Here is a 20,629-nt window from a genome sequence, read left to right as displayed (position 1 = left end):
TTGGTGGAGAGTAATGGTTTGATCATATAAAGGTCCTTGCAAAATTTCAAATCATTTGGATATGTCTAGCTTGTACTTCCGTCACAATCACTTCCCTCGGACAAGAACTTTGAAAAATTGCTCAGGAATATTTACTAGGCAAATTGAATTACATTTTGGCATGTGCCAATGATATGCACAGGAAAAGTTGTCCAAGAAGTGTGGGTGGAATTGGGAAAAGATAAATAGCACTTGCTTCACGATGTGCCATTTAGGACATAATAGGAAATGAATTATTGCAGGATTATTTTTGGACATGGTAATGAAATATTTTGCCATATTTGAGCAAGATAGGACCCAAATAATTTATGAGAATTATTTGGGAATTTTAGGAGTGCCAGAAATATAGGTTTCTTCACGACCTAGGGTTTTAAGGGTTATTCCTTTATCAGAAAAGGAATATTCCCAACAAAAGAATTTTGGGTTAGGTCAAGGATGGAAATGACATGATCTTGGGATGATGAAGAGGGTGACAAGCCACTATAAAACCTAGGAAGACATGATCTTCCCAAGTTTCAGAACCACATAGCCACAGAAAAGCAAAACAAAACAGGAAATCCAAGAAAATCAAAGGAAAAAAGAAAAGGGCAAAAATCCAGGCTGTTACAAACCTTCCCCCCTTAAATAAATCTCGTCCTCAAGATTTGGTTGCTCAGGGTTAAGTAATATTTCTGACTTGAAGAAACCGTTTCCAACTCAGGTTTCTTTTATTCATAATATTTCCACTGGATTGGATCTGACCGACTGTCTTGATCTGGGGTGGTTTGCTTCGCCGTATCTGACATCCTGACAGGACGTACCTCATATGTTCATGTTTATACTAACTTAAATTTTCTTTCATATCTGTTGACTGAGCTGGCATCCAAAATATTATTTATATGGACATACTTGTCATTCTTGATATTGATCCTTGCTGGAAATGCTATTCTCGTATTGTGTACCGAGAATATTCCATGGAGTTGGGGAACATATCTTCCTGTGGAACAACGAATCTCTTCTATTCAGGCATCGGATCCCTCGAATATAGACATGCCTTTTGGTTCCAAAACAGTTATGTGGATCATACCTGTTTTGCTAACGGATTCTGACATCTGACAGGAGTTTCTAAATTATCTTGATTGGCTTCACAGTCTTGAGTATCCAAGTTGTACCAAAGGTTTGACTGTCGCTTGTCGTGTTTGATAGAAAAATGCACCATCTCCTGATGATACGATTTGCAGACTTGACTGGCGGTGATCTTGGCAAAGAATCCCATCCACACAGGCTATTCTTTTAGTTGTTGTTATCCTCAAAGTATATGTTTTCACACTGATTCTTCATTTTTGCCAGTATCTCCCTAGGAATAACAGTCTATGCGATGCTCCATCGCGGGTGCTGAGGCCAATATATTGAGTTGTCCATGAGTCTGACCGGACAGACTTGGGTATTCAATGCTGACATACTGTGGACTGAGCTGGTTGCCTCGCTATGAGGTCCTTACCACAATGGAGTATACCTCCTAGGTGGATCTTTGCTTAGGTTTGCTGTGGAATAAGACGGACTTGGGCATCCACATTTTTCACATAATAACCGACATACATGTATTGTTGGTCTTGCTCTTTCATTATTACTTTCTTCATCTGGATCCTCAACTAAAAGAGCGGGGCCTTATATATATCCTTGATTATTTTTGCGGCCCTGAATACTGTTACGTACAATATCTGGCAATCATACCTTGGTCTGGTTCCTGTTTTGAGCCTTAGTATATTTATCTGGCTCACGTGTGGTTATACAGATCTCAATACTATTGGGGATTATGCCGGACAGTGACAGGGTTAATAACATCATATGGTTGGATATGCGGGATTGATCTTGATAATCACTGCCAAGATTATTGTCTCAATGTTGTCTTTCCTTCAAGACTCGTTGATTGTGGCATCACCCACTGGTTTTTGTTTCTTGGATAACCGGTGAGGTTGTCGGATGTGTACCGTGAATTCTTCCTTGTGCGAGAGACTTGCCTCGACGTGGCAGCATACTCCTTTAATGAACAAATATCTGATTCTCGAGGCATACCTTTGTTCTGACTGATTTTTGTTTCAGACCAAATTGTCGCAGATCGGCCACTTGGAAATACTATCATATGCTGACAATTCATAATTTAATGCCGTGTACCAACATCGTACAAAAGAAGATTGGGAAGATTGTGTTGGAAGCCATCGGGATATCGTGCTGAGGAAGACTGGGTGGCTTGCGCTCCAAGCCTTCGATGGATATCTTCTTGAGGAAAAACGGGGTATCGTACCTCATAAGCTTCCCCACTTAAAGACTTTGCTAGGGAAGACTCGGTACCTTATGCCAGAAGTTTTTGTAGTATTTTATCGAGAAGACTGAATATCTTGCATGGGAATCCATTCATACCTTGCCGATGCAGACTAGGAAACTTATCTTTGTACACTTCGCCAATAAATTGTGGAGAAGGACGGGACTGATTTTCTTGGTGAATGGAATGACATATATTTTTTTTGTCAGTCCGACAGCTGATTACTTATATGACAAGAATTGTTTGACTGTCCTTACTGAATTCATTGTGCATAGCCCATACCTTTGACTTGAAATGCACTGTTGGCCTAATTTTGTTTTCTTGCTGATTTAATCATTGATGCGATAAAGTGTATCTCTGACAGGTACTCATCACTGATAGTCTGATCTAAATACAATTTGTATCCGGACGGATGTCTACAATATAATGATGTTGGCTGAAAATCTCATTGCTTTTAACTGAATTTGTTGTATATTTGTACTGCTTACAGCTTCTTCTGATCCGGTGTCGGTCGAGGAGTAATTTCCATAAGGGGGTAACACCGAGGATTCAAAACAAAGAAGCACGAGAAAACGATTTATTGCAACAAAGCACACAACAAAAAAGCTATAAAGCTGCTCCACACGGGCACACACAAGCATGATGCTACAGCAGATGCACAAACACTACACAAAGGATTACATCCTACGCTTGAGCAAATGCTCGCAAACTGACGAGGAAGCTAAGGGAGTAGCGAGTGGAACCGCTGACTCTGAAACTCCGGATGGACGAGGTGGAGGAGTAGGAGAAGCTGGTGGCGACTAAGGTAAAGCGACACCAAGCAATCTCCTGGCTCGAATGGCGTCTCGGACTAACTCAGAAATAAGAAGACACTCGACCGTCATGTAACGAGACATGGCGAGGATAGCCGGGTCATCTTGAGGGTTGACGGATGGAAATTAGATTCGCCTAGGATTCTTGATGATGGTGGGATAATATTGATAAGCACGGTTCTCTTGCACCATGCTCTCTTGATGGCGAAGACCGGTGACTCTTGCCATTGCAGCAAGCTGAATGGCACGCTCAGGAGTAGCACCGTAACCACCATGGAAACTGTAGGTGCGCTTACCAACAGGAATCGGGGCTGACAGATGAACATGAGCAACGTATTCCTGAATTCTTCCTCCAGCAGAAAACTGGAATACTTGATAATGAGGTGGATCTCCGAGGGAATAAATACTATGCCACATGTCGGCAAGGAGGGTGGCAAAGCTGAGAGGTGCAGGAGTGGGACTGAACTCAATAGGAACAACACCGGGAGCTAAGGGAAGAGCACTGAACTCATGGAAGTTGACCGCCATCTACGCATAAAACAAGGGTTAATGGTAACCGAAATATGACTATATGCAGCAAACAAATGCAACAATCAAATGCAGCAAGCAAGGGTAACAACCAAACCCTATACTACCGTTTTCTAATGTTCCAGCGGACTAGGACGCTCTACAGCCAGACCTGCTCTAATACCAAGCCTGTGGCACCCCGGCTCAGAGAAAACCGGAATGCCCCATATTCCAGCCCAGAGATGAAGGTGAAGTCTTCTGGAATACGGCACTACTTAGTATAGAACAAACCAGCTCTCTATTACAACACGGGTATGAATACAAGGGTTCTGATATTACAATGAATAACATCGGCACGGCGACATTACGCCAACCACGGTTGCTCTGTACAAGTAGCATAACAACTCGAAGCAGCGGAACAACTACTGGCAGCGGAACAACGAACGGCGATGATGGACTCCAATCCGCACGGACTCTGGCTGGAACGTCTGTCCTAGCTCGCGAACACAGGAACAACACCAAACAAGCAAGCAATCCAGGCACGACCTACAAACTGGCATGACACGCAGGTCAGTACATTGAATGTACTTGCAAGCTCACAATAACCAGAAGCATTCAAGACAAACAACGGCATGACAATTATAGGTTAAGCAGGAATTATCATGAGATCATCAGGATAACAAGGCATAAACAACATGAACATAATATCGCTAGAACAATATGATCATGGCATGAACATATAAATCTGAGGATACTAGCATGCAACTGAAGGAAATATGCCCTAGAGGCAATAATAAAGTTATTATTTATTTCCTTATATCATGATAAATGTTTATTATTCATGCTAGAATTGTATTAACCGGAAACATGTGAATACATAGACAAACAGAGTGTCACTAGTATGCCTCTACTTGACTAGCTCGTTAATCAAAGATGGTTATGTTTCCTAACCATAAACAAGGAGTTGTTATTTGATTAACGGGACCACATCATTAAGTGAATGATCTGATTGACATGACCCATTCCATTAGCTTAGCACCCGATCGTTTAGTATGTTTCTATTGCTTTCTTCATGACTTATACATGTTCCTATAACTATGAGATTATGCAACTCCCGTTTATCGGAGGAACACTTTGGGTGCTACCAAACGTCACAACGTAACTGGGTGATTATAAAGGAGTACTACAGGTGTCTCCAAAGGTACATGTTGGGTTGGCGTATTTCAAGATTAGGTTTTGTCACTCCGATTGTCGGAGAGGTATCTCTGTGCCCTCTCGGTAATGCACATCACATAAGCCTTGCAAGCATTACAACTAACAAGTTAGTTGTGAGATGATGTATTACGGAACGAGTAAAGAGACTTGCCGGTAACGAGATTGAACTAGGTATTGGATACCGACGATCGAATCTCGGGCAAGTAACATACCGATGACAAAGGGAACAACGTATGTTGTTATGCGGTCTGACAGATAAAGATCTTCGTAGAATATGTAGGAGCCAACATGGGCATCCAGGTCCCGCTATTGGTTATTGACCAGAGACGTGTCTCGGTCATGTCTACATTGTTCTCGAACCCGTAGGGTCCGCACGTTTAAGGTTTCGATGACAGTTATATTATGAGTTTATGAGTTTTGATGTACCGAAGGAGTTCGGAGTCCCGGATGAGATCGGGGACATGACGAGGAGTCTCGAAATGGTTGAGACGTAAAGATTGATATATTGGACGACTATATTCGGACATCGAAAAGGTTCCGAGTGATTCGGGTATTTTTCGGACTACCGGGTAGTTACGGGAGAAGCAATGGGCCTTGATGGGCTTTAGTGGGAAGAGAAGAAAGGGCCAAGGGGCTGCTGCGCCCCCCTCCCCTCTGGTCCGAATTGGACTAGGGAAAAGGGGGCCGGCCACCTCTCCCTCTCCTCCACTTCCTTCTCCCTTCCTCCCCTCTTGGTGGACTCCTACTAGGACTTGGAGTCCTAGTAGGACTCCACATCCTGGCCGCACCAACCTTGGCCGGCCTCCTCCTCCTCCATCCTTTATATACTGAGGCAAGGGGCACCCCAAAGACACAAGTTGATCCTTGAGATCGTTCCTTAGCCGTGTGCGGTGCCCCCTGCCACCATATTCCACCTCGATCATATTGTAGCGGTGCTTAGGCGAAGCCCTACAGCAGTAGTACATCAAGATCGTCACCACGCCATCGTGCTGACGGAACTCTTCCCCAACACTTTGCTGGATCGGAGTCCGGGGATCGTCATCGAGTTGAACGTGTGCTAAAACTCGGAGGTGCCGTAGTTTCATTGCTTGATCGGTCGGGCCGTGAAGACGTACGACTACATCAACCGCGTTGTGCTAACGCTTCCGCTGTCGGTCTACAAGGGTACGTAGATCACACTCTCCCCTCTCATTGCTATGCATCACATGATCTTGCGTGTGCATAGGATTTTTTTTGAAATTACTACGTTCCCCAACAGTGGTATCCGAGCCTAGGTTTTATATGTTGATGTTATATGCACGAGTAGAACACAAGTGAGTTGTGGGCGATATAAGTCATACTGCCTACCAGCATGTCATACTTTGGTTCGGCGGTATTGTTGGACGAGACGACCCGGACCGACATTACGCGTACGCTTACGCGAGACCGGTTTCCCCGACGTGCTTTGCACATAGGTGGCTTGCGGGCGACAGTCTCTCCAACTTTAGTTGAACCGAGTGTGGCTACGCCCGGTCCTTGCGAAGGTTAAAACGGAGTCAAATTGACAAACTATCGTTGTGGTTTTGATGCGTAGGTGAGATTGGTTCTTACTTAAGCCCATAGCAGCCACGTAAAACATGCAACAACAAAGTAGAGGACGTCTAACTTGTTTTTGCAGGGCATGTTGTGATGTGATATGGTCAAGACGTGATGAGATATAAGTTGTTGTATGAGATGATCATGTTTTGTTGAAGTTATCGGCAACTGGCAAAAGCCTTATGGTTGTCTCTCTATTGCATAAGATGCAAGCGTCCAATAATTGCTTTTCTTTATCGCTATGCGATAGCAATAGTTGCAAGAGCAATTGTTGGCGAGACGACCACGTGATGACACATTGATATAGATCAAGATGATGGAGATCATGGTGTCATGCTGGTGACGATATAGATCATGACAGTACTTTGGAGATGGAGATCAAAGAAGCAAGATGATGATGGCCATATCATGTCACATATTTTGATTGCATATGATGTTTATCTTTTATACATCTTATTTTTGCTTAGTTTGACGGTAGCATTTTAAGATGATCTCTCACTAATTATCAAGAAGTGTTCTCCCTGAGTATGCACCGTTGCGAAAGTTCTTCGTGCTGAGACACCACGTGATGATCGGGTGTGATAGGCTCTACGTTCAAATACAACGGGTGCAAAACAGTTGCACACGCGGAATACTCAGGTTATACTTGACGAGCCAAGCATATACAGATATGGCCTCGGAACATGGAGACCGAAAGGTCGAGCATGAATCATATAGTAGATATGATCAACATAGTGATGTTCACCAATGAAACTGCTCCATCTCACGTGATGATCGGACATGGTTTAGTTGATTTGGATCACGTGATCACTTAGAGGATTAGAGGGATGTCTATCTAAGTGGGAGTTCTTAAGTAATATGATTAATTAAACTTAAATTTATCATGAACTTAGTCCTGGTAGTATTTTGCAAATTATGTTGTAGATCAATAGCTCGCGTTGTTGCTTTCATATGTTTATTTTGATATGTTCCTAGAGAAAAATTGTGTTGAAAGATGTTAGTAGCAATGATGCGGATTGGATCCGTGATCTGAGGTTTATCCTCATTATTGCACAGAGGAATTATGTCCTTGATGCACCGCTAGGTGATAGACCTATTGCAGGAGCAGATGCTGACGTCATGAACGTTTGGCTAGCTAAATATGATGACTACTTGATAGTTTAGTGCACCATGCTTAACGGCTTAGAATCGGGACTTCAAAGACGTTTTGAACGTCATGGACCATATGAGATGTTCCAGGAGTTGAAGTTAATATTTCAAGCAAATACCCGAGTTGAGAGATATGAAGTCTCCAACAAGTTCTATAGCTAAAAGATGGAGGAGAATCGCTCAACTAGTGAGCATGTGCTCAGATTGTCTGGGTACTACAATCGCTTGAATCAAGTGGGAGTTAATCTTCCAGATAAGATAGTGATTGACAGAATTCTCTAGTCACCATCACCAAGTTAGTAGAACTTCGTGATGAACTATAGTATGCAAGGGATGACAAAAACGAATCCCGAGCTTTTCATGATGATGAAATCGATGAAGGTAGAAATCAAGAAAGAGCATCAAGTGTTGATGGTTGACAAGATCACTAGTTTCAAGAAAAGGGCAAAGGGAAGAAGGGGAACTTCAAGAAGAATGGCAAGCAAGTTGCTGCTCAAGTGAAGAAGCCCAGGTCTGGTTCTAGGCCTGAGACTAAGTGCTTCTACTGCAAAGGGACTGGTCACTGGAAGCGGAACTGCCCCAAGTATTTGGCGGATAAGAAGGATGGCAAAGTCAACAAAAGTATATTTGATATACATGTTATTGATGTGTACTTTACTAGTGTTTATAGAAACCCCTCAGTATTTGATACTGGTTTAGTTGCTAAGATTAGTAACTCGAAACGGGAGTTGCAGAATAAACAGAGACTAGTTAAGGGTGAAGTGACGATGTGTGTTGGAAGTGGTTCCAAGATTGATATGATCATCATCGCACACTCCCTATACTTTCGGGATTAGTGTTGAACCTGAATAAGTGTTATTTGGTGTTTGCGTTGAGCATGAATATGATTTGATCATGTTTATTGTAATACGGTTATTCATTTAAGTAAGAGAATAAATTGTTGTTCTGTTTACATGAATAAAACCTTATATGGTTACACACCGAATGAAAATAGTTCGTTGGATCTCGATCGTAGTGATACACATAATCATAATATTGAAACCAAAAGATGCAAAGTTAATAATGATAGTGCAACTTATTTGTGGCACTGCCGTTTAAGTCATATTGGTGTAAAGCGCATGAAGAAACTCCATGCTAATGGGTTTTTGGAATCACTTGATTATGAATCAGTTGATGCTTGTGAACCATGCCTCATGGGCAAAATGACTAAAACGCCGTTCTCTGGAAATATGGAGCGAGCAACTGACTTATTGGAAATAATACATACTGATGTATGAGATCCGATGAGTGTTAAGGCTCGCGGCGGGTATCATTATTTTCTGACCTTCACAGATGATTTGAGCAGATATGGGTATATCTACTTAATGAAACACAAGTCTGAAATATTTGAAAAGTTCAAAGAATTTCAGAGTGAAGTGGAGAATCATCGTAACAAGAAAATAAAAGTTCCTACGATATGATCGCAGAGGTAAAATATTTGAGTTACGAGTTTGGCCTTCAGTTAAAACAATGTGAAATAGTTTTACTACTCACGCCACCTGGAACACCACAGCATAATGGCGTGTCCGAACATTATAACCGTACTTTATTAGATATGGTGCGATCTATGATGTCTCTTTTCGATCTACCACTATCGTTTTGGGGTTATGCATTAAAGACAGATGCATTCACGTTTAAAAGGGCACCATCTAAGTCCGTTGAGACGACACAATCTGAACAGTGGTTTGGCAAGAAACCAAAGTTGTCGTTTCTTAAAGTTTGGGATTGTGATGCTTATATGAAAAGGTTTCATCCTGATAAGCTCAAAACCAAATCGGAGAAATATGTCTTCATAGGATACCCAAAGGAAACTGTTGGGTACACCTTCTATCACAGATCCGAAGGCAAATTCGTTGCCAAGAATGGATCCTTTCCAGAGAAGGAGTTTCTCTCGAAAGAAGTGAGTGGGAGGAAAGTAGAAAACTTGATAAGGTAATTGTACCTTCTCCCTTATTGGAAAGTAGTTCATCACAGAAATCTGTTCTTGTGACTACTACACCAATTAGTGAGGAAGCTAATGATAATGATCATGTAACTTCAGATCAAGTTACTACCAAATCTCGTAGGTAAACCAGAGTGAGATCCGCACCAGAGTGGTACGGTAATCCTGTTCTGGAAGTCATGTTACTAGACCATGAAGAACTTGCGAACTATGAGGAAGCGATGATGAGCCCAGATTCAGCGAAATGGTTTGAGGCCATGAAATCTGAGATATGATCCATGTATGAGAACAAAGTATGGACTTTGGTTGACTTGCCCGATGATCGGCAAGCCATAGAAAATAAATGGATCTTCAAGAGGAAGACGGGCGCTGATAGTAGTGTTACTATCTACAAAGCTAGAATTGTCGCAAAAGGTTTTCGACAAGTTCAAGGTGTTGACTACGATGAGATTTTCTCACTCGTATCTATGCTTAAGTCTGTCCGAATCATGTTAGCAATTGCCGCATCTTATGAAATCTGGCAAATGGATAAACAAAACTGCATTCCTTAATGGATTTACTAAAGAAGAGTTGTATGCGATGCAACTAGAAGGTTTTGTCGATCCTAAAGGTGTTAACTAAATATGCAAGCTCCAGCGATTCATCTATGGACTGGTGCAAGAATCTCGGAGTTGGAATATACGCTTTGATAAGTTGATCAAAGCATATAGTTTTATACAGACTTGCGGTGAAGCCTGTATTTACAAGAAAGTGAGTGGGAGCACTACAACATTTCTGATAAGTATATGTGAATGACATATTGTTGATCGGAAATAATGTAGAATTATTCTGCAAAGCATAAAGGAGTGTTTGAAAGGAGTTTTTCAAAGAAAGACCTCGGTGAAGCTGCTTACATATTGAGTATCAAGATCTATAGAGATAGATCAAGACACTTGATAAGTTTTTTCAATGAGTACATACCTTGACAAGATTTGGAAGTAGTTCAAAATGGAACAGTCAAAGAAAAGGTTTCTTGCTGTGTTACAAGGTATGAAGTTGAGTAAGATTCAAAGCCCGACCATGGCAGAAGATAGAAAGAGAATGAAAGTCATTCCCTATGCCTCAGCCATAGGTTCTATAAAGTATGCCATGATGTGTACCAGATCTATTGTATACCCTACACTGTGTTAAGCAAGGGAGTACAATAGTGATCTAAGAGTAGATCACTGGACATTGGTCAAAATTATCCTTAGTGGAATAAGGAAATATTTCTCGATTATGGAGGTGACAAAAGGTTCATCGTAAAAAGTTACGTCGATGCAAGTTTTGACACAGATCTGGATGACTCTAAGTCTCGATCTAGATACATATTGAAAGTGGGAGCAATAATCTAGAGTAGCTCCGTGTAGAGCATTGTTGACATAGAAATTCGCAAAATACTTACGGATCTGAATGTGACAGACCCATTGACTAAAATTATCTCACAAGCAAAACATGATCACACCTTAGTACTCTTTGGGTGTTAATCACATAAATGATGTGAACTAGATTATTGACTCTAGTAAACCCTTTGGGTATAGGTCACATGACGATGTGAACTATGGGTGTTAATCACATGGTGATGTGAACTCTTAGTGTTGAATCACATGGCGATGTGAACTAGATTATTGACTCTAGTGCAAGTGGGAGACTGAAGGAAATATGCCCTAGAGGCAATAATAAAGTTATTATTTATTTCCTTATATCATGATAAATGTTTATTATTCATGCTAGAATTGTATTAACCGGAAACATAATACATGTGTGAATACATAGACAAACAGAGTGTCACTAGTATGCCTCTACTTGACTAGCTCGTTAATCAAAGATGGTTATGTTTCCTAACCATAAACAAGGAGTTGTTATTTGATTAACGGGATCACATCATTAAGTGAATGATCTGATTGACATGACCCATTCCATTAGCTTAGCACCCGATCGTTTAGTATGTTGCTATTGCTTTCTTCATGACTTATACATGTTCCTATAACTATGAGATTATGCAACTCCCGTTTATCGGAGGAACACTTTGGGTGCTACCAAACGTCACAACGCAACTGGGTGATTATAAAGGAGTACTACAGGTGTCTCCAAAGGTACATGTTGGGTTGGCGTATTTCGAGATTAGGTTTTGTCACTCCGATTGTCGGAGAGGTATCTCTGGGCCCTCTCGGTAATGCACATCACATAAGCCTTGCAAGCATTACAACTAACAAGTTAGTTGTGAGATGATGTATTACGGAACGAGTAAAGAGACTTGCCGGTAACGAGATTGAACTAGGTATTGGATACCGATGATCGAATCTCGGGCAAGTAACATACCAATGACAAAGGGAACAACGTATGTTGTTATGCGGTCTGACCGATAAAGATCTTCGTAGAATATGTAGGAGCCAATATGGGCATCCAGGTCCCGCTATTGGTTATTGACCAGAGACGTGTCTCAGTCATGTCTACATAGTTCTCGAACCCGTAGGGTCCGCACGCTTAAGGTTTCGATGACAGTTATATTATGAGTTTATGAGTTTTGATGTACCGAAGGAGTTCGGAGTCCCAGATGAGATCGGGCACATGACGAGGAGTCTCGAAATGGTCGAGACGTAAAGATTGATATATTGGACGACTATATTCGGACATCAGAAAGGTTCCGAGTGATTCGGGTATTTTTCGGAGTACCGGGTAGTTACGGGAGAAGCAATGGGACTTGATGGGCTTTAGTGGGAAGAGAAGAAAGGGCCAAGGGGCTGCTGCGCCCCCCCTCCCCTCTGGTCCGAATTGGACTAGGGAAAAGGGGGTCGGCCACCTCTCCCTCTCCTCCACTTCCTTCTCCCTTCCTCCCCTCTTGGTGGACTCCTACTAGGACTTGGAGTCCTAGTACGACTCCACATCCTAGCCGCACCAACCTTGGCCGGCCTCCTCCTCCTCCATCCTTTATATACTGAGGCAAGGGGCACCCCAAAGACACAAGTTGATCCTTGAGATCGTTCCTTAGCCGTGTGCGGTGCCCCCTGCCACCATATTCCACCTCGATCATATTATAGCGGTGCTTAGGCGAAGCCCTACAGCAGTAGTACATCAAGATCGTCACCACGCCGTCGTGCTGACGGAACTCTTCCCCGACACTTTGCTAGATCGGAGTCCGGGGATCGTCATCGAGCTGAACGTGTGCTAAAAATCGGAGGTGCCGTAGTTTCGGTGCTTGATCGGTCGGGCCGTGAAGACGTACGACTACATCAACCGCGTTGTGCTAACGCTTCCGCTGTCGGTCTACAAGGGTACGTAGATCACACTCTCCCCTCTCGTTGCTATGCATCACATGATCTTGCGTGTGCGTAGGAAATTTTTTGAAATTACTACATTCTTCAACAGCAACATGATGACACTACATGCACCATTTATTCTGCTCGGGTTACCTCGTAACCATCATATGCATCATTCACCAACTTCGGACATTACACGATCATCTCAGGATCAAATCAAGCTTGGTATAAACAATACCTAGTGATCATCAAATGACCACAAGGAGCTTTATCTTTACCCACGATTCTCGCACAACATCACAAATATCCAACAACTCGGTATTCTCGATACCACGGTGATCATTCCGGCGATCACAACCATGACCAACACTTGGTCTCAAATAGTGATCCTTCCGGCGATCACAACCAACTTATCTCATCCTCGAACCGGGGTTGTTATCTAGCACACTGTTATTATTACTATTGAGTATTGACTCACAGTGTGACCGACACGAACTGGGCCCTTATCCGCGGGCACGGCTATCGATAGATTTAATATACACTCTGTAGAGGTTAGCACACTGTACCCACACTACGGAACCCATGGCCTCGAACTCCCATTCAGGTGGACCAACGGCGTTCCGACAAAACCGATCTATTGCCATGACACTCTCCCGGCCACTCCGACCCACTCCCAACTAGGCTAGTCCTGGGTGGCCCCGTGTCTACCAAAGACACAACGACCACCGTCGTGGCGAAACGTCCCTCACGGGGACCGGATCCATAATAATAACAACAACAGGCACACAAGGTTATGTCTGCTTACCGGGCTAGGGTACCGCACGCCCATAACCTTCCCTAGTTGGAGGCACCGGCGAGAGGCACGACAAATAGACCCAGTTAGGACCTTCCCATAAAGGTAAGTGTGGTTGCACTGGTCAGTTCGATATGGTGGCACCATGACTCAGCCAACAGGTGTTCAAATTCAATTTAATCCGGTTAAACTTGAATGCAAATATGTTGAGCAATGATAAAATAACATGATACAATTACAATGCATGAACATGGTATCAACATAAGCACGGGTGTAACATAACTAGCCACCATATCAACAATGAATCATATCCAACTGAGCATGGCATAATGAAGAGCATGCATATTACCAATACAACACTACTCATAGCATAACATGACCACTAGCATCAACAATAAAGATCATGCAATAACATATCAACAATGCCATCATGCAAGCATTTAACCAACTGGATGAAATGGAACATGCATAACAACAGTACTCGGGGCAGACGACAGTCATGCACCGAAAACCATTACCAACATCAGCATGTACTACTAGCAAGCATAAGCATATGAAAGGAATACTAACAACTAGTAGGGCATGACAACCAGTTGCATAATAACATAGCAAGAAAGTAAGCATGAATGCATAAGCATTACCGAAACAACTATAACCATCTTTTAAGCAAGCAAGCATTTAACAAATATTCAAGTTGAAAACCATGGCTACTGCATGACTATCATGCAAGTGGGTATTGTGGCTTGCCTAGTGTGACGGAGACTCCAGGAAGAAGTGCGGTGAAGCCGCGGAACGAAACGTTGGACGATACGTTCTTGGAGGGGGCTGATTAGAGGCAAGGGCAAAATGGTCATTTTCACTATGAAAGCACCTAGTGAAAATGTTACCAAAAGATAGAGCTCGATGATACGAAGAAGTGAGCGTTGGTTTCACCTCAATCGGAGTTACGGTTGCGGAGTTATGAGGTGTGGAAGAAGAAGGACCAATCTGTGAAAATTTTATCACCAACGGGTCCCTGAGTGGATAAGGCAGAGGCGCAAAAGCAGAAATACGATTTCAGAAAGGAGAAAATGCCTTATGTGCCGCAGTGGAGGAAAATATGTTTTCCTGAAGATGGGAATACGCCTTCAATATATGGAAACACATTTCTTGGTAAATACGTTGTCACTTACGTGACATGGCAGAAGCGGGGCCGGCTTCAGGGTGGCTGACGAGGGGGTCCCGTGCGCAGGGGAGGGGCCGAGCCACGCTTGTCTTCTTCCTCCCGCTGCTCCCCCGTGCAGGACAGAAGATGCTGGGGAGGGGCCGCGCTGCCGGCGACGTGGCGGCCGGCTCAGGCCACCTCAGGCCGTGCGGCGACCACCGGCGGGATCGTGGGACCGCGCCACACCCATCCCCACGCAGAGGGGGCGTCGGGTAGGAGCGGAGCGACCGTGGTAATGGAGGAACGAGAACGGGCTCCGGCGGCCTTTTACTTGGAGGGGGAGCACTCCGGCGACGAGGAGGCTAGGGAGAGTGGGCGGGGAGACTCGCGGGGACGAGGGGTAGACTATGGTGGCGACAGGAGGGAGAGAGGAGCACCGGATGGCCGGGACGACGAGATGGCCGAACGGTGGAGGCGGCGGCCGGACTTGGGAGACGCGGCCCCGGGGCTCTTAGGCAAGGGGAAAGGGGTTGGGGCGATGCGCAATGATTCGAGGAAGCTCGTGGACAACAACGGAGGAGAGGATGAGGCTCCAGCTAGCCGGGACCAAGGAGGAACCGCGGCGGCCGAGGCGAACTGTGGCGAAAAGAGGAGAGGGCCGAGGACTCTGGTGGGTGAGGAGGCTTGGGGAGAGGCTGGTGAGGTGCGGAGGGACTCGGGCACTCCTTATATAGCCGAGGGGAAGGCTCTAGAGCTCACAAGCGAGCTTGAGCAGTGCTCTAATGGAGGTCAGGGGCAGGGCATGGCACGGGCACTGTTCTAGCGGCGCATTAACGGAGAACCAAGACGATGCAGCGATGCAGGGCGACGCAGTCGAGCATGGGCGAGCTCGTGGACAAGGTTTGAGGTCGATACGAGGAGGGAGGAGACGAGCATACTGGCCGAAACAAGCCAGAGCACGCCTGTAGCCATGACGCAAGCGTGATCACCACGCGCACTGGCGCAAGCGGCGCTCTTTGGCGTGGCCAACCATGTCCAGTAGATTTAACTTGGTTCCCTTAGTCCAACTGAAGAAATAAACCGGTCCATAGGCAAATACGAGCTTTGGGCTTAGCTCCAAAAGGAAATTAGTAAGAAGGTGTTTGTAACTTGTTGTGGTTAAACCAGCTTGGTAACGTGGTAACTAGTTTGTCTTATGATGATAACATACAAAGGTGATGCTTATCACCAAAAATCAGACTAAGAGGAGGAGTTTAGATGAGGGTTGCTGTAGAAAGTGCAATACTAGCCAGAATTGGAGATTTGGATGATGCACTCACATACTTGATTTTAATGAGCTGAAATTAGGCAGAGAGGGGTTATATGATGATATGAAGCTTCTGTAAAAGTTTCATGCCATTTGGGAATACCAGAGTTGCACTTGCTTCACAAAGCTTCATTCTGGACAGAAACTTGGAAAATTTAAACAGGGCAATTGGATTAACCAATTGAGGTAAAACTTGGTGGAGGGAGTTTATATAGATAGAAGCATGTCCTGGTAAAGTTTCAGCTCAATTGAAGCAATATAAAATATAGTTGCTTCACAAACTGAAAATCTGACCAGAAACTAAGATTTGGAGCTCGGCTCACATAGATGATTTACATGAGCTCATATTTGGTCGAGAGTCATGATTTGATCATATAAAGGTCCTTGCAAAATTTCAACTCATTTGGATATGTCTAGCTTGTACTTCCGTTACAATCACTTCCCTCAGACAAGAAATTTGAAAAATTGCTCAGGAATATTTACTAGGCAAATTGAGTTGAATTTTGGCATGTGCCAATGATATGGACAGGAAAAGTTGTCCAAGAAGTGTGGGTGGAATTGGGAAAAGATAAATAGCACTTGCTTCACAATGTGCCATTTAGGACATAATAGGAAATGAATTATTGGAGGATTATTTTTTAACATGGAAATGAAATATTTTGCCATGTTTGAGAAAGATAGGACGCAAACAATTTATGAGAATTATTTGGGAATTTTAGGAGTGCCAGAAATATAGGTTTCTTCACAACCTAGGGTTTTAAGGGTTATTCCTTTATCAGAAAAGGAATATTCCCAACAAAAGAATTTTGGGTTAGGTCAAGGATGGAAATGACATGATCTTGGGATGATGAAGAGGGTGACAAGCCACTATAAAACTTAGGAAGACATGATCTTCCCAAGTTTCAGAACCACATAGCCACGGAAAAGCAAAACAAAACAGGAAATCCAAGAAAATCAAAGGAAAAAAGAAAAGGGCAAAAATCCAGGCTGTCACAGTTCCCCAAAAGGTTCACACGCCCCTTTCCACTTAGTTAGTGTAACAAACACATCCTGGGGCAGGCAAAAAGCAAGCATTTCTATAAGATCTTCAACTTTCTTCCATGGAGGAAACCTCACCAGGAATGTCTTGCTGGATAAGCCTCCAATTTGCCGAGGCCACTATCTAGTCTTACAGAAAGTAGCAGTCAAAAGACCCAACAGCATCTCTTTGTCCACTTCACCTTTCAGAATATTAACTACAACACAGTTTTGGAAATTCAACCACTTGGATTCATTGTCCACATTGTAAGTGCATCTAGTGCCACCCCTAGTTGGTTTTGGAGTATTGACGACAAACCTAGTTGAGGGACTAATGTGTTTGTGAGAATTGCAGGATAACACAGGTAGAAGTCCCTCATTGATTCGGTTTTACTACCAGAGATGACCCCTAAAAATGTATGAAGACATTGAAGTCAAAGGTGGTATATGAAGATATTCACATTGAAGACTATGACAAGAGAAGACACTATATGAAGCCTATGGAGCTCGAAGACTTAGATCTTTCATAGTTCTTTTTTTTGTGTTGAGTCATAGGAACCACCGTACTGTTAAGTGGGGTCCAAAAGAACCAGTCAGAATGACTGAAGTGATGCCTAAACCAAAAACCTATGTCTTCGAGTGAAGACTATGAGAGCGAATCTTGTCCAGAGTCGGACAAGTCAGCTTTGCTTGTAGCCCAAGTAAAGTTGCCATGTGAGTTTGAAATCTGACCGTTGGAACACGTGTCAGTTCCTTAGTGACCCAGGGTCATTTCGGACAAATCAGGTCGGGTTGCCAAGTGGCTATAAATAGCCCACCCCCTACAACCATAAACGGTTGGCTGCTCAGATTGAAAGTATGGCTTTTGTCGTTTGAGAGCAACCCACCTCGAAGCCTTTGAGAGAGAATTCCTTGCGAGGATAAATCCCTAACCACCAGAGTTAGAGAGAATTGGGCATCACTTAAGTCTTCTTGTCTGTGTGATCTGAAGACTTATTACATTTGAGGATTGTGCATCCTCCAGCCGATTAGGCGTCGCGTTCTGAGCATCCAAGAGACATTGTGGATTGCCGGTGAACGAAGTCTGTGAAGGTTTGGGAGTCTACCTTGAAGACTTACCAGAGTGATTGGGCGAGGTCTATGTGACCTTAGCTCAAGGAGAATACGGTGAGGACTGGGTGTCCTGAGCTGCGTGTTCAGGACTGGGTGTCCGGGACTGTGTGTCCTAAGGTTTAAATACCTAGCCGCTCCAACCAGACGTACAGTTGTCACAGCAACTGGAACTGGTTCAACAAATCATTGTCTTCAACGACTCACTGGTTTCATCTTCACTTCCCATTACTTACTGTTACTCCTTGTGAAGTCATTGTATGTTTGCACTATCATTTGTCTTCACTGAGTGACTGCGTGTTCTGTTTGGCTTCACAATATCTTTCTACCTGATCCTTACTACTTAGCTGCTATTAGTCTTTGTGCTTTCACTTCATTGAATACTTGACTATGGTTTCCCTAGTGTAGTCTACCTTCCGCTGCATGGTAATAGGTTTAATTTTATCATTTGTCTTCAAAACTTCTATGTTCTGAAGACTTTCATAAAAATCGCCTATTCACCCCCCCCTCTAGTCGATATAACGCACTTTCAATTGGTATCAGAGCAAGGTGCTCCCTTGTTCTGTGTGACTTGGTTTAACCACCTGGAGTTTTAGCTATGTCGACTGCAGGGATAATTAAAGTCTCAGCTGCGTGCCCCGTCTTCGATGGAACTGAATATCCCTACTGGAAGAATAAGATGCGCATGCATCTTGAAGCCATTGACGTCGACCTATGGTATGTCGTTGAGAACGGCGTTCCCAAGGCTAGAGAAGGTGTCACTGCTGCTGATGTCAAGAAATTCGTTCAACTGGACTCTACTGCCAAGAATATCATCTGTGGTCATTTGACCAAAGGACAGTATGGCCGTGTGAGTGCTTTGAAGACATCCAAGCTGGTCTGGGACTGGCTCTCCAAGGTCAATGAAGGCATCTCAACCCAGAGAGATCAGAGAATCAGTGCCTTCGCAACCTCTTCAATCGCTTCAAGCGAAATGACAATGCGAATGTCCAGCACACATTTGACCGACTCACTGACATCACAAATGAGCTTCAAGCCCTCGTCGCCACTGAGATTACCAAACACGAAGTCGTCAAGATGCTGCTGAGATCACTTGATAGTTCGTTTGACATCCTGGCCCTGATGATTCAAGAATGTCCTGATTTCAAGACACTCGATCCGTCTGACATACTTGAGAGGCTCAACACACATGAGTTTCAGCTTTCAGAGAAAAGAGATATCTACGGTCCAAACTATGGGCGAACTTGTGCCTTGAAGGCAAAAGTTGTCTCCTCATCTGAAGAAGAATCTGACAGCAGTTCTGATGATCCTGAAGACATTGGAAGGGAACTTGCTATGCTTGTCAAGAAGTTCCAAAAATTCACCAAGAAGAAAGGCTTCAGAAAGTCTTCCCGATCAAGTTCAAGGAATGATGAAGCTCCTGCTCATGACTACAAGAATAAAACATGTCACAAGTGCAAGAAACTTGGCCACTTCATTTCTGAGTGTCCACAGTGGGACAATGAGAACAAAAAGAAGAAGAAGAGCAAGGAATATGACTCTAACGACAAGAAGAAGAAGAAGAAATACTCAAAGTCTTCTTCCAAGTCTTCCTCAAAGTCTTCATCACACAAGAAGAGCTCATCTGGCAAGGCACATGCGTTTGTTGGCAAGGAAATGGATTCAGAGGAGGAGTCTGCTTCTGAGGAGGCGGAGGTGGAGTCTGAGGAGGAATCCGACTCAGGCGTCGCAAGTCTGGCTACAGCATACGTTGCCAAGTCCATCTTCAACACTGAAGACAATGACTTCATCACCGACACCGATGCAAATGACAAGGACTACTCCGCTTCTACCTACTGCTTCATGGCACGCGGTGCCAAGGTAAACACACACACACTACTCACTATCAAACATCTAGTGATGATGACTCTAATTGTGATTCAAAACCCAGCTACAAAACACTTGCTAAAATTGTAACTGAACAACAGAAAGCTATGAAACATATTCAAAAACTGTTAGACAGAAGCGATGATCTGTTAGGTGCTGAAATGACTCGGTCTGAATCCTTAATTGAAGACATAAAAAATCTTCATGTTAAGTATCAGGAACTTGAAAGTCGTCATGAAACTCTCTCAACAACTCATGAAAAGCTTTCTTATGATTATCTTCAAAGGAAGCAAGATCTTGAGAAATTGAGAGCGGTTCATGAAGATCTTCAAAAGGAAAACGAGTCACTTCGCGCCAAACAGATCAGTCCCGCTCAGGAAGGATTTGAACCACCATGTCTTACAGTTGCTGAATGTTCTACTGCTACTGCTGTTGCAATATCTTTAACTGTTGATGTGGTAACTAACCCCTCTGCTGAGGATACCACCGCTATTGCTAATGAGAATGCTAGGTTGAAGACATTGCTTGAAACATG

This window comes from Triticum aestivum, chromosome 4A (genome assembly GCF_018294505.1).
Source record: "Triticum aestivum cultivar Chinese Spring chromosome 4A, IWGSC CS RefSeq v2.1, whole genome shotgun sequence".
NCBI lineage: Eukaryota > Viridiplantae > Streptophyta > Magnoliopsida > Poales > Poaceae > Triticum > Triticum aestivum.
The sequence above is the reverse complement of the archived record's forward strand: the minus strand, read 5'-3'. Positions refer to the sequence as shown.